Source organism: Mustelus asterias, assembly GCF_964213995.1.
Source record: "Mustelus asterias chromosome 26 unlocalized genomic scaffold, sMusAst1.hap1.1 SUPER_26_unloc_5, whole genome shotgun sequence".
In the NCBI taxonomy this organism is placed as follows: Eukaryota; Metazoa; Chordata; class Chondrichthyes; order Carcharhiniformes; family Triakidae; genus Mustelus; species Mustelus asterias.
The window spans coordinates 580,008-593,590 of NW_027590112.1; the positions used below are offsets into that span (position 1 = coordinate 580,008).

Here is a 13,583-nt window from a genome sequence, read left to right on the forward strand (position 1 = left end):
GAAGAAAATATCCGGGGTCATTTTCCTCTGTGACCCTCAGACGAGAGTTTGTCTCCGGTGAGAAACAAAGCTAGTCCCCACCAATGGTGACCAGCATGATGCCCACGCCGGCAGAAGTGGAAACCATTGAGTCCCCTGGGGCCGCCGGGGACAAGGAGCGCGGAGGGGGGGGGGGGGTGCCATTTTGGACGTACCAGCTTGGCACCACCAACCTGACAACCTTGCAATGTCCACCAGGCGGCAGTCTGTTTCAAGGGGGCAGGGGCAGACCGGCGAGGTTGGGCGCCATCAGTCGTTGGGTGGGGCGTGGGGACACGCTGTGCACTCTGCATTGGGATCTGTGAGATGGAGGGAGGGCGGAACCGCTGTGTATTCTGCATTGGGATTGGTGGTAGAGAGAGGGGGTCAATCAGGAATGGCCATGGGTGGGGCTTGGACCAGCGATCGTGTTGGGGGGAGTCAGGCACCCTATTAAGGGGTGAGGGAGGGTTAAGATGGGTGGCCGATCATGGGGGGAGAGAAGTGAAAGGGTACTGTTCCCGGTGGGTCGTGGGGTCATGATTGGTCGCGTGCCATCGCAGTAGGTGGGGAATGGCGGGGGTGGGGGGGGGGGGGGGGAGGGGGGGAGGCGGTGTTTCAGCCATTCAGGCTGGCTGAGAGCAGCATAGACTGAGTGACAGATTTGTGATGCTTGAGACCTGCGCATGCACAATGACGGCCTTCCCTGCTCTCAGCCAACGTTCAGATGACATAAGCCCTGTCCACCTCCATCTACAGGTGAGAAACCATTACTGTTTATTCATGCACTGAGTGCAGATGATGGCAGATTTGAACTCACACAGAAAACGGATCTGATCCGCTCCCATTTTCATGCCCGTCCTGGACTTGGATTTTGTATTGTAAAGTTCAGCCCTTTTGTGTCTGCATTCACCGTGGAAAATGTTTTAAAAGTCCCAGAAATAATGGAGCTTCAATGGACTGGTGTGAATGAGGAAAGGGCAGTTGTTTATATTAGTGGAAAAATTGCACTCGGGAAATTAATGGGACTTAATGCCTGATTATCTTCATTCCAGAGAGTTGAAAGAGCTGTTTGTAGAGATACTACATGCATTGATGGTCATCGTCCAAACTTCTATAGATTCTGGAAATATTCCTGTAGATTAGAAAGTGACAATGTAACTCTGCAATTTAAAAATGGATGTTCAGAGAAAAATGGAAATTACAAACCGGTTCGACTGATAGCAATAGCAGGGCAAATCCTATACTTCTGAAATGAAAGATGTCATACCAGAACACTTAGGAAACAATTGCAGGATCAGTCAGGGTTAACATGACGTTATGAAAGCTGTTGGATGTTCGGAGGGATGTAACCAGCAGAATGGATAAGGGGGAACTTATGCATGTTTTTTTTTTCATTTTCAAAGTGTTTTTGCAGGGTCACTGAATATGTTCAAGACTGAGTTAAGATAGATTTCGGATTGACAAGGGTATCAAAGTTTATAGGGGACAATTAGGAAACGAAGTGTGAACCACAGTAAGATCAGCCAATAAGCGATCGAATGATGGATCTGAAACGAGGGGCTGAATGGCCTATTGCTACTCCTAGTTATTCTGTTATTATTACAAAACATCCTTCAGACTGCTCTTTGTGACCAGTGCTGGACACACAAAAACTATTACTTCTCCTCACAAGAGGCTACCTGTACCCATTCATTAGGCCATTCACTCTCAGCTCCACAACCATCTCACCAGCAGCGATTGTCCGCTGTGCCCCCAAGCTTTCTTGATCCAGCAACTCATCATCCTTTGGTGTAAGGATGGCAAAATCTGGACGTCTCCAGTCTTCTTGGCTCGTTCCCTTGTGTTCTTTGCTTTCTTTCCAAACACAAATTTCAATTGTTACGCACACGTCTAACACGTGTACAAGCCCATGGTTGTCCAACGTGTTGACGAAGGGATGAATGTGACCCTCGAAGCCCCTCAATGAGGCCTCCGGAGCATTTTTCCTGAATCTCAGTTACGCAATGGATTTTGAATACAATAATTTGGATGGTGCTTTCTTGTTTGTTAATGTGATGTGGCCGTCGCTGGCTGGGCCAGCATTTGTTGCTCATCCCTAATTGCCGCTGACCGGACATTTAATAGTCAACCTCGCGGTTGTGGATCTGGAGTCACATGTGGGCCAGACCAGGTAAGGAAAGGCATCAGTGAACCAAATAGTGTTGAACGACTATCGACAACGGCTTCGTGATCATTAGAGTGTTAATTCAAATGTTGTATTGAATTCACATTTCACCTTTAACAGTGGCAGGGTTGAATCTGTGACTCCAGAGCATTACTATGGGGCACCAGTCCAGTAACATACCATTATGCCACCACCTCCCCCGATAGAACCAAAATGTGACTTATGACGATTAAATTGAAATACTCATCGATATTTAATACTCGTTATTGTACTCAGCAGGGTATTCACCTTGTCAGAATACATCAGGACATTGATCCTTTTTCCGCACTGCAACCACTTTTCTCACACATGTGCACCTCCTCAGCAATCTCCTTCCAGCCAGGCTGTGTCGATGGGATAATCTCCTCCCATCTTGAGGGAACAGGACCTCCATTCGAGCCCGAGCAGCTGGCAGGAGACCCTCCAGCGAGGCAATATTAATTGAGGGGCAACGTTTGATCTGCATTCTGTCATTTACGCCCTTCATTCAGTTAGCAGAGCTCCATCCTTGCCCCCTCCAGAGCTGAAACTCCTGCTGGCTGTCTTGGAGGTGGTGCTGCCATTGTCTGAACCGGGACTGCCACCTGCCCACGCTGCCTGAGTGGACAGCTCCTCTGCCTGCCAACTGTTACTTGTCCACCTGTGACAGTATCACCTTCATAGCTCTGCCTATCCTGCCCACACGGACACACTCCCCATGTTGGGATTTCAGAGCTTCTGGTAAAATCACAGCCATTATCTTCAACCTCACCACAAACTGCATTCCCAAACCACTGACCATCCCATGTCCCTCCCGAGCCACTCCGACTAAGGAAATGGGAACCTTGTGATTTGGTCTGGTCCCATCATCACTTTTTTGTCACTAAATCACTCCTGTAATTCCATGTTGTCCTTTCTTCATTTCTGCCACAGCCACCCACCGTTGTCACTTCAAACCCCTCAATTCACTGTCATTTCCCAATTCCAATGAACGCTCAAACTTTCAACCTGTTTCTTTCTTCACCAGTATTTACCTGCTGAGCATTTCCAGTTAATACTACTGATGTTTCATTTTCAACATTAAGAGTATTTCCTCATTCTATAGAAATGCAAATTGTGCTTTTCAAATGTGTCACAATATTCATTATTTTTGTTATTAACAGTATTATTTAAATGACTTGTGATTTACTCTGATTCATGTTATGTTTCTCTCTCTCTCTGATCCCCAGTCTGTATAGAAACGCTCTCACAGATTCTTGCACTGAGGATCTCGCCTCCGCTCTCAGCACAAATGAGTCACTGAAGATTCTGAACCTGGGATCAAACTCATTCACAGACCAATCTGTCCCTCCACTCTGCCGCCTCATACAGAATTGCAGGAGTCTACAACTGATTGGGTGAGTTTATGTTATTTAAAATAATCATTAAAATTTAAATTGGATTTTAAAATGTAAATCGACCTGAACTTTCAAAGCAGATTGCCGCTGTGCATGAACATTCTCCCAATCTGAAACTGCTCCATTTCCCACTCAAGATCTCCTGCACAGAGACGCTGGGGAACTCCATTAGAGCAGAGTCAAATCAAATCAGGTGGGAGAAAAGAGAGTAGACACCATATTTACAGCACAATGACCCTGAGTAGATCCATTGGTGTGGAGATGCCGGCGTTGAAGTGGGGTAAACACAGTAAGAAGTTTAACAACACCAGGTTAAAGTCCAACAGGTTTATTTGGTAGCAAAAGCCACACAAGCTTTCGGAGCTCTAAGCCCCTTCTTCAGGTGAGTGGGAATTCTGTTCACAAACAGAGCTTATAAAGACACAGACTCAATTTACATGAATAATAGTTGGAATGCGAATACTTACAAATAATCAAGTCTTTAAGAAACCAAACAATGTGAGTGGAGGGACCATCAAGACAGGGTAAAGAGATGTGTATTGTCTCCAGACAAGATAGCCAGTGAAACTCTGCAGGTCCACGCAACTGTGGGAGTTACAAATAGTGTTACATGAATCCAATATCCCGGTTGAGGCCGTCCTCGTGTGTGCGGAACTTGGCTATCAGTTTCTGCTCAGCGACTCTGCGCTGTGCTACCCTATTTACAGCAGTGACCCCGGGGAGTTCCATCAGAGCAGAGTAGAGTCGGAGAAGAGAGAGAATACACCCTATTTACACGACAGCGCAGAGTCGCTGAGCAGAAACTGATAGCCAAGTTCCGCACACACGAGGACAGCATCAACCGGGATATTGGGTTCATGTCACACTATTTGTAACTCCCACAGTTGCGTGGACCTGCAGAGTTTCACTGGCTGTCTTGTCTGGAGACAATACACATCTTTTTAGCCTGTCTTGATGCTCTCTCCACTCACATTGTTTTGTTTCTTAAAGACTTGATTAGTTGTAAGTATTCGCATTCCAACCATTATTCATATAAATTGAGTCTGTGTCTTTATAAGCTCTGTTTGTGAACAGAATTCCCACTCACCTGAAGTAGGGGCTTAGAGCTCCGAAAGCTGCTGTGGCTTTTGCTACCAAATAAACCTGTTGGACTTTAACCTGGTGTTGTTAAACGTCTTACTGTGTAGATCCACTGGAGCAGAGTAGAGTTAGGGAGGAGAGGGCACACACCGTACTTGCAGCACATAACCCCGGGGAGCTCCATCGGAGCAGAGTAGAGTCGGGGAAGAGAGAGAATACACCCTCTTTAGAGCACAGTGACCCCGGGTAGCTCCTCCAAAGCAGAGTAGAGTCGGGGAAGAGAGAGCACACTCCCTATTTACACAACAGTGACGCCAGGAGCTCCATCAGAGCAGAGTAGAGGCGGAGACGAGAGAGAATACACCCTATTTACACAACAGTGACCCCGGGGAGCTCCATCAGAGCAGAGTAGAGTCGGAGAAGAGAGAGAATACACCCTATTTACAGCACAGTGACCCCGGGAGCTTCATCAGAGCAGAGTAGAGGCGGAGACGAGAGAGAATACACCCTATTTACAGCAGTGACCCCGGGGAGCTCCATCAGAGCAGAGTAGAGTCGGAGAAGAGAGAGAATACACCCTATTTACAGCACAGTGACCCCGGGGAGCTCCATCAGAGCAGAGTAGAGTCGGAGAAGAGAGAGAATACACCCTATTTACATCAGTGACCCCGGGGAGCTCCATCAGAGCAGAGTAGAGTCGGAGAAGAGAGAGAATACACCCTATTTACAGCACAGTGACGCCAGGGAGCTCCATCAGAGCAGAGTAGAGTCGGGGAAGAGAGAGAATACACCCTATTTACAGCACACTGACCCCGGGGAGCTCCATCAGAGCAGAGTAGAGGCGGAGAAGAAAAAGCATTGATCCTATTTACAGCAGTGGCTGCAAAATGGTCAGATTAATGAATGTTATTTGATGGTTGAAGGAAGCGGTTTGTTGATAGGGTGGGTGAGGAAGGTAAGTGGGTGAATGGTAAGTTGACGGATGACGAGATGGCCAGTGTGGTAGTTGCAAAATCTTGGATGGTGAGTTGGGTGAAAGTGAGGGCAGTGTGCAGATAGTCCCTGGTCAGGAGACTATTCACTTGCATTCGGGTGGTTGTGTTGGGGGATGTTGACGGGGTGATTTTCATTGGTAGGAGGCTGGTTGGGTATTTAAGTGTGGGGTTATGGGTCATATTAGATCATCAAGGAATTGGATCATCAACATAGGCGTGGTTGCAGTCAGATAGAAAGTGCAGTTAGGTCGTTGGTTAGAGGACGGCTAGTTGAGGTGGATGAAGGGTGGACTGGTGGTGTGGTTTTATTTGGTCATGGTGGTAGTTGCAGGGTATCAGAAGTAAGTAGGGTTGGAGGAGGTAGTTGAAGTGGATTAGGGGTAGCCGTGGGGCGCGGGGGAGGGGTGCTAGTCAGGCAGATTTGGGCTGGTTAGGGACTCGGATTATGGATTTATTTAGGTTTTACACTGACGAACATTTCCTGTGTCACTATCTAGGTAAGTTCTACAGATCTAGAATCATACAGATCTACAATCGGTACAGAATGAGGCCATTCGGCCCATCAGGTCTGCACCGACCACAATCCCACCCAGGCCTTAGTCCTGTAACCTCACACATTTACCCTGTTAATCCTCCTTGACACTAGAATCAATTTAGCACGGCCAATCAGCCAAGCTGCACATCTTTGGACTGTGGGAGGAAACAGCACCACCCAGAGGAAACCCGCACAGACACGGAAAGAACGTGCAAACTCCACACAGGCAGTTACCCAAGCCGGGATTCGAACCTAGGCCCCTGGCGCTGTGAGGCAGCACTACTAACCACCGTGCCACCAATCTATCCCTGGGCCAGAATTTGAATTTGCTCGTGCGGGCGGCCACCCACCCTGAAAGTTCCTGCAATTGGGTGAAAAGATGTGGGGTGTGGATTTCACCATCATCGCACAGTAGCACAAAGCTTCGTTCGTTAAATAGGAACAAGAATCACACTTGTTGTCAATAAAGACGGCAATTCAGCCCAAAAAAGGCCAATTGAATGCAATTTGTCAAGGCCCATCTACTTTCGATACAGTTGACGTTCAACCGAGGGGCCAGGCAACCTTTACTTTCTTGGTTCAACCTTGATGGGGTGGAGGAGGGGGAATGAAGTGTCTAGGCTGAAATGCAATTTTTAAAAAATGTGCCTGGGGACTGAAGTTTGTATTTGAATGTTTTGCCTGGACTCTGACTGCATGGTTACTGCATAGCTATTAATATTTCACACTTCTGCTGCTCCCTCAGACAGCTGTGCAGCGGCTGCCACCCACCCTCCCCATACCCCCAACCCAGAGCAGCACAGTAGAAGCGGCAGCCCCACACCCTCACTTTTATCCCATTTTCGTGCCCACTCTAGCAATCCTCATTCTGTTTTTGGACCAGCCAGTGTGAAATTGTGCTCTCGAAACCACAGTGGGCAGGAGCGCGTTTCGCATTCAGGGTCAGCGCCCACTGAAAAGAAATCATCAGTCACACATACCCGAATGTATCTCAGACATTCACACAGCGTGCTGAGCAGCCGAGAAATTCCCCATTAGAAATTTGAACCGCTGGGACAATGCCCAAATCGATCTGTGTGTCAAGATGTCAACAAGGTCCCCATATCAGCTTCTGAAGATTTATCCCATCAACTCCATTCTCCTTTTATTTACACTTGTTCAATCCGTTTATTTCATGTTTTATCTTGAATCTGTTTCAGGCTGGAATGGAATCAATTCAGCTTAAATGGAAGAGATGAGCTGAAGTCGCTGCAGGGATTCAGACCAGGACTGAGGGTGGAACTTATTAACATTCCTACTTTTGCTCCCTGAACATTTCAATGCATAATGATTGCTGCTCTCATTCTGGGAACAGTTCAATTTATAAACGTCGCTGCTCTCATTCTCAGAACGTCTCAATTTTTAAGCATTGCTGCTCTTATTCAGTGAGCATTTCAATTTTTAAACATTGCTGCTGGCATTCGCTGAATATTTCAGTTGACAAACTGGGGTGTGGAATGGACTGCCTGCAGTGATAGTGGAGTCAGACACTTTAGGAACATTTAAGCGGTTATTGGATAGGCACATAGAGCACACCAGAATTATAGGGAGTGGGATAGCTTGATCTTGGTTTCAGATAAAGCTCGGCACAACATCGTGGGCCGAAGGGCCTGTTCTGTAAACATTGCTGCTCTGATTCTTGGAACAATTGATAAACAGAGACTCAGTGAAAGAGTCATAAGACTCATCCGCCCAGCTCCACAGCCCTGCTAGTGCTGGATATCTGGGGTTGTAAGCTCCCCATTTGGGCACTGGGCAAATATACAGACAGAAAAAAAAACAGTCTGTGTGACACTGACAATTATACCCAGTCTTCCTATGTTTTTGCGTAATACATCCAGGGTTCGTGCTCAGTATCAGCGCCCAGTCACCCTGCTGGGAAGTGAACATGGCGCGAGTTCAGGATGGAGACAGGGTCTGTTCAGCTGGGATGGATCCCACTCTCCAAAAGGGACAAGCGCCCAAAGAACGCCTGACCCAGAGAGTGTGTCCTGTTGGGGAGGTTCCAGTAGATTGTGCAACTGGGGAATTAGACTGAAAGTCTCAATGTTTTTCTAATTTCACTCAGTAAGAAAGCTGTGAAACTAAAAACTGAATCAACTTACCCTTACTTGCTGTCAATAAACTCGATCCACAGCAATGATTTGTGCGAAGTCTTTTCCGGCCTGAGAAGGGGACAAACCTCCACAATACTTGAAAATATTAATCAGACTTAAGACATCAAGAATAGGAAGCAATTTGTAATCATGAATGAGCGGATTAGAACAACAAGCTCACACAAGAAAGTTGAACCGCTGTCAGATATCACCTGGGAGCACAGGCTGACTGATCAAAGGACAGAGGGATAAGACTCTACGGTTTAATCTAAAAAAAATCACAACTCAGAAATGTCAAATTCATCACGAAAGAGTGATCAGAAATTGATACATTATATAGTGGAAGGAACAGGTGTTAGGAAGAAAATAAATTATTTTTATAGGTTTTCACGTACACCAGAAATGCAGCCACTGGCACCCACTTATTCCTTATCACGAATTCTAGCTGACACCCTCTCTGATTCATTGTGCTACCTACCTGTCTATTAATTGTATCTGATTAATATTTCTGAGTGACCCTGACTACAACTATTTTTATTGGTTATGTGTATGCTCCTTGCTAAAATTATGATAATTATTTTATTGAGCTAAATAAACATTACCAGCGGATGATTTGCTAACGGACTTGTTCTCTCCAGATTTGACCAGGAAGTCCCAATTCATTCACACTGGAGCTTGTGGGGATTTGAATTCAGGGTTGATGTTAACTCAGACTCAGTGGGAACTGGGTGTTATCAGACAATTCAGTCAAAAAAGATTATTCACTTCTAGACATAGTTTAGGAGGTGAAACTCAGACAGGTCTACCACTGTGAGAATAACTCTCACTTTATCCTATTTGAGATTGTGGGAGCAGCTTTCACCGAGTCCTGAGCTGAGATCGGGGGAGAAACTGTTTCCTTGCTGAAGACTCCACTGAGCTGCTGACTTGAAGGATCCATCGTCCTCAGGTTCGAGACCCAGCAATTTTCATGCACTAGTCACAATGCTCTGGCCCAGTTGATACCTCCCCTGTGAAAGGTTATCATCAGAGAATGAAATCTTACATTGTCAGTGAGCTGGTCTGACAAATTGTACCTGGGTCCCAGAGTGGAGATCCATTATCTGTAGATAGGTAGGTGTGGGTAAACTTCCCACGTGCTCAGATATAAAACGTTTTACTTGAAAAAATGCTTTTATACATTGCAGGTGAGAGATACGAAGTATTTTTGTTGCTAACCGGTGTTGAGTTAATCCACACCCGGGGATCTCTCTGTTTGGTCAGAGACTGAGCCCAGAACTCTGGACTATAATTAATGTTCTGACTCTAGTCCAGAGAATGTATTCTTAATCTTATTACTTTCTCAGAGGGCAACCAGGAGATGGCAATAAATGTTCATTTCAGGAATGCAGACAACTGATCAATTATTTATTTGTTAAATACGTTTCGTCCAGGGGTTGAGGTCTCACTGTGTCCAAATGTTTCAGCATTTTTGTGTTATCTAATAATAGCAGGAGCGAGCGGGCAGTTTGATGCTTCTTCTCGATAGAAAATAAAAAAAATTAAGGAGTGAGCTGAGAAGGACTTTTAAAATGATGTAAGTTTTTAATTGGAGCAGAGAAGATGTTTTCACTCATGGAGGAGACTGCAAGTGTGAATGAAAACAAAAACAATCACAACAAACCCCCCCAACAAATTCAGGAGCCATTTCCTAACAAAGAAAATGGTGAGGTTCAATAAATCAATGCATGAGGGAGAGATGAACAGGATATGCTGCCAAGCTTTAATGAACTAAGGTGGTATTTTCTGTTTTCCAGCCTCCGCAGTATTTTGTTTTTCTATTAAGGTGCACTGGGACATCTGCAGAACAGACACACCAGCAGAGTAATTTCACCGAATGCCCTGGTTCTATGTCAGAAAGGCAGTGAAAATTGTATGTAATGTTTTGGTGATTAACGATCAAGGTCGAGTGCCGGAGCCCTCGACCCCAGCATGCTTTGAGTGCAGTGAACAACAGGATTCAATTTACTCAGGACTCTCTGCCGTCTCTTGTGATTAAAGTGATACCACCATCTGCTGGCGGCTCATAGCTACTGCAGCCGCTGCTCTTTGTGAGCCTCAGACACGTTCAGTAACTCCCACGTCTGCTTTCGGGAACCGGCTGCTGAAGTGTAAATATTGATCAATATTGACAGGGATCGAATTTTGCAGCAGGAAACTCCGCTGTTGCATTCACCATTTTATCGCCAGACATAGTACATGAAGTATGTTCCGAAATAACTCATGATGTGGAGATGCCGGCGTTGGACTGGGGTAAACACAGTAAGAAGTTTAACAACACCAGGTTAAAGTCCAACAGGTTTATTTGGTAGCAAAAGCCACACGGAGCTTTTGCTACCAAACAAACCTGTTGGACTTTAACCTGGTGTTGTTAAACTTCTTACCGAAATAACTCCTCAGAGGCCGGTGTCCCTTTACTAGATTGCCTTTATTTACAAACTCTATTCCACTCCTCGCGTCTTTCTGGAACACAGTAAGACTCCAGACTGTCAGAAGTCCTGACACTCCCATCTTTCTACGCAGGGGTGGCTTCCTGGTTGGACAGGCATTCATTACCTCAATCAGGGAGTTCATGCTTCGAGAGTACAACCTCATGTACCTTGTTGAATTCATTACACCTCTCCACCCCCCCCCCCCCAAATCCGAGGAATCTTGGCGGTTCATGCGCCTCATGTGTTTCTTGCGTCGTTTCAACGCTGGGTCCGGTTACTCCAAATCGGTATCCAACATGGCACAAATGTATGTACAGGTGCTTATCTCGTACAGCGCGAGCGCCAGCATTCTCATTGCCATCTTCCTCCGGCGGCAGAGGAGTATCCGCGGCTTCATCTGCAGTGTGCACTTCAGACTCCGTGACCCTAACAACGGGGGATGGAGAGGCAAGGCTTGCCGGTCTGCGAGGGCTCTCCTCGGTTCTCGGCCCACTTGTCATCGTTAGCTCCGGAACCAACTGTGAGTTCAAGGCCCCCACCTGGTCCACATGCTTTTCTTTCAGGATGGCCTCAGCCACACGTATTAGGTTGGATTCTGTCTCCGTCCTACACTCGACCGTTCCAGGAAACCATTTGCCCATTTGTCAAAATCGTGGGGAGAGAGATAGAGCCTGGTAAGATGCACTGTCAGAGGGTCGGTATTGACTAGAGGGGGCGAATAGTCACCTGCGCGATTTAGTTTTTGTGTTTTATGATAGGATAATATTTGCTACTTCAGAGGTCGGAGACACTTTGTAGGAATGAGTGGACAGGTGATATGTGAATTTCAATTCATTTTGTTAGGAATAACATGGGAGAGTGTGTAAAATAAAGGGTACATATCAAAAGGGGGTTAAGAGCAGAGCCTATGAAGGAAAGCTTCCAAGTGTTGTTAAAAAAATCAAAGATCTAATGTCATTAATGGTGGCAATGTTTAGAAGAGTGAAGAGTTTGGGTTGAATGTTTGTAAGTCAGATGTCAGCTCGATGATGTGCTGCATTTTTGGTAAGGAATTTCGGTTGGATAAAGTAGCGGAACATTTCAGGGAGGGAGGGCAGGGGGAGGGGGGCAGGGGGAGCGGGGGGGGGAGGGGAGGAGGCAGGGGGGGAGGGTAGCAGGGAGGCGGGGGGTGGGGAGAAGCGGGGTGGGAGAAGGGGATGGGGGAGGAATCCATTTAAAATAGTTGCTAGAAACAATTATGAGATAATTATAACTATTTCACACAACAGTAGGTGGAATGTAAACTACAGTGCTGAAATTCTCCTGAATGCAGGTTCAATTGAAGCATTCTAATGGGTCTAAACTGTTTTCTGAAGTAAGCGGATAGTCATGGGGTGAAAGTGGGAATATAGAAATTAGCAAGTTTCTCATTTAGAGAAGACAGAATGAGCCAAATGGATTCCTCTGCTTTGTAGAAATTCTATGTTCCTCTTCACTGGGAAGCTCTTATTCAGCACTCTTCATTTGTGCTGCTTCAATTGAAATCAGTACATTACAGATGCATGGCTATTATAGAGTCATAAAGGTTTACAGCATGGAAACAGGCCCTTCGACCCAACGTGTCCATGCCGCCCTTTTTTTAAACCCCTAAGTTCATCCCAATTCCCCGCATTTGGCCCATATCCCTCTGTACTCAACTTATCCATGTAACTATCTAAACGTTTTTTTAAAGACAACTTTCTACCCGCGTCTACTACCACTTCTGACAGCTTGTTCAAGACACTCACCACCCTATATGTGAAAAAATTGCCCCTCTGGACACTTTTGTATCTCTCCCCTTTCACCTATGCCCTCTAGTTTTAGACTCCCTTACGTTTGGGAAAATATATTGACTATCTCGCTGATCTGTGTCCCTCATTATTTTATAGATCTCTATAAGACCACTCCTCAGCCTCCTACGCTCCAGAGAAAAAAGTCCCAGTCTATACAGCCTCTCCTTATAACTCAAACCATCAAGTCCTGTTAGCATCCGAGTAAATCTTTTCCGTCGTCAATATAAACTGCAAGGTTTATTTTAATTTGCTATCTATATTACTGCGACCAAGAAAGATTTCAAGGAAGAAAAATAGAATATGAGAGTAAACGTTCAGATGACATAAGCCCTGTCCACCTCCATCTCCAGGTGAGAAACCATTACTGTTTATTCATGCACTGAGTGCATATGATGGCAGATTTGAACTCACACAGAAAACGGATCTGATCCGCTCCCATTTTCATGCCCGTCCTGGACTTGGATTTTTTATTGTAAAGTTCAGCCCTTTTGTGTCTGCATTCACCGTGGAAAATGTTTCAAAAGTCCCAGAAATAATGGAGCTTCAATGGACTGGTGTGAATGAGGAAAGGGCAGTTGTTTATATTAGTGGAAAAAATTGCACTTGGGAAATTAATGGGACTTAATGCCTGATTATCTTCATTCCAGAGAGTTGAAAGAGGTGTTTGTAGAGATACTACATGCATTGATGGTCATCGTCCAAACTTCTATAGATTCTGGAAATGTTCCTGTAGATTAGAAAGTGACAATGTAACTCTGCAATTTAAAAATGGATGTTCAGGGAAAAAGGGAAAGTACAAACCGGTTCGACAGATAGCAATAGCAGGGCAAATCCAATCATTTTGAAATGAAAGATGTCATAACAGAACACTTAGAAAATAATTGCACGATCAATCAGGGTCAACATGACTTTATGAAAGGGAAAACATGTTTAGCAAAGCTAAATACAAGAGTGTG

General features: G+C 45.5%; 1 protein-coding gene across 1 annotated transcript in view; it reads left to right on the forward strand.

The window, feature by feature from the left end:
• Positions 1–7,662, forward strand: part of LOC144482161 (NACHT, LRR and PYD domains-containing protein 3-like) — an 89,070-nt gene extending 81,408 nt beyond the window's left edge. The window contains exons 10-11 of the mRNA XM_078201375.1: positions 3,433–3,600; positions 7,410–7,662. The gene's annotated coding sequence lies outside the window, so the exon portion shown is untranslated. The remainder of the gene's footprint in view (positions 1–3,432; positions 3,601–7,409) is intronic.
• The last annotated feature ends 5,921 nt before the right edge of the window (positions 7,663–13,583 follow it).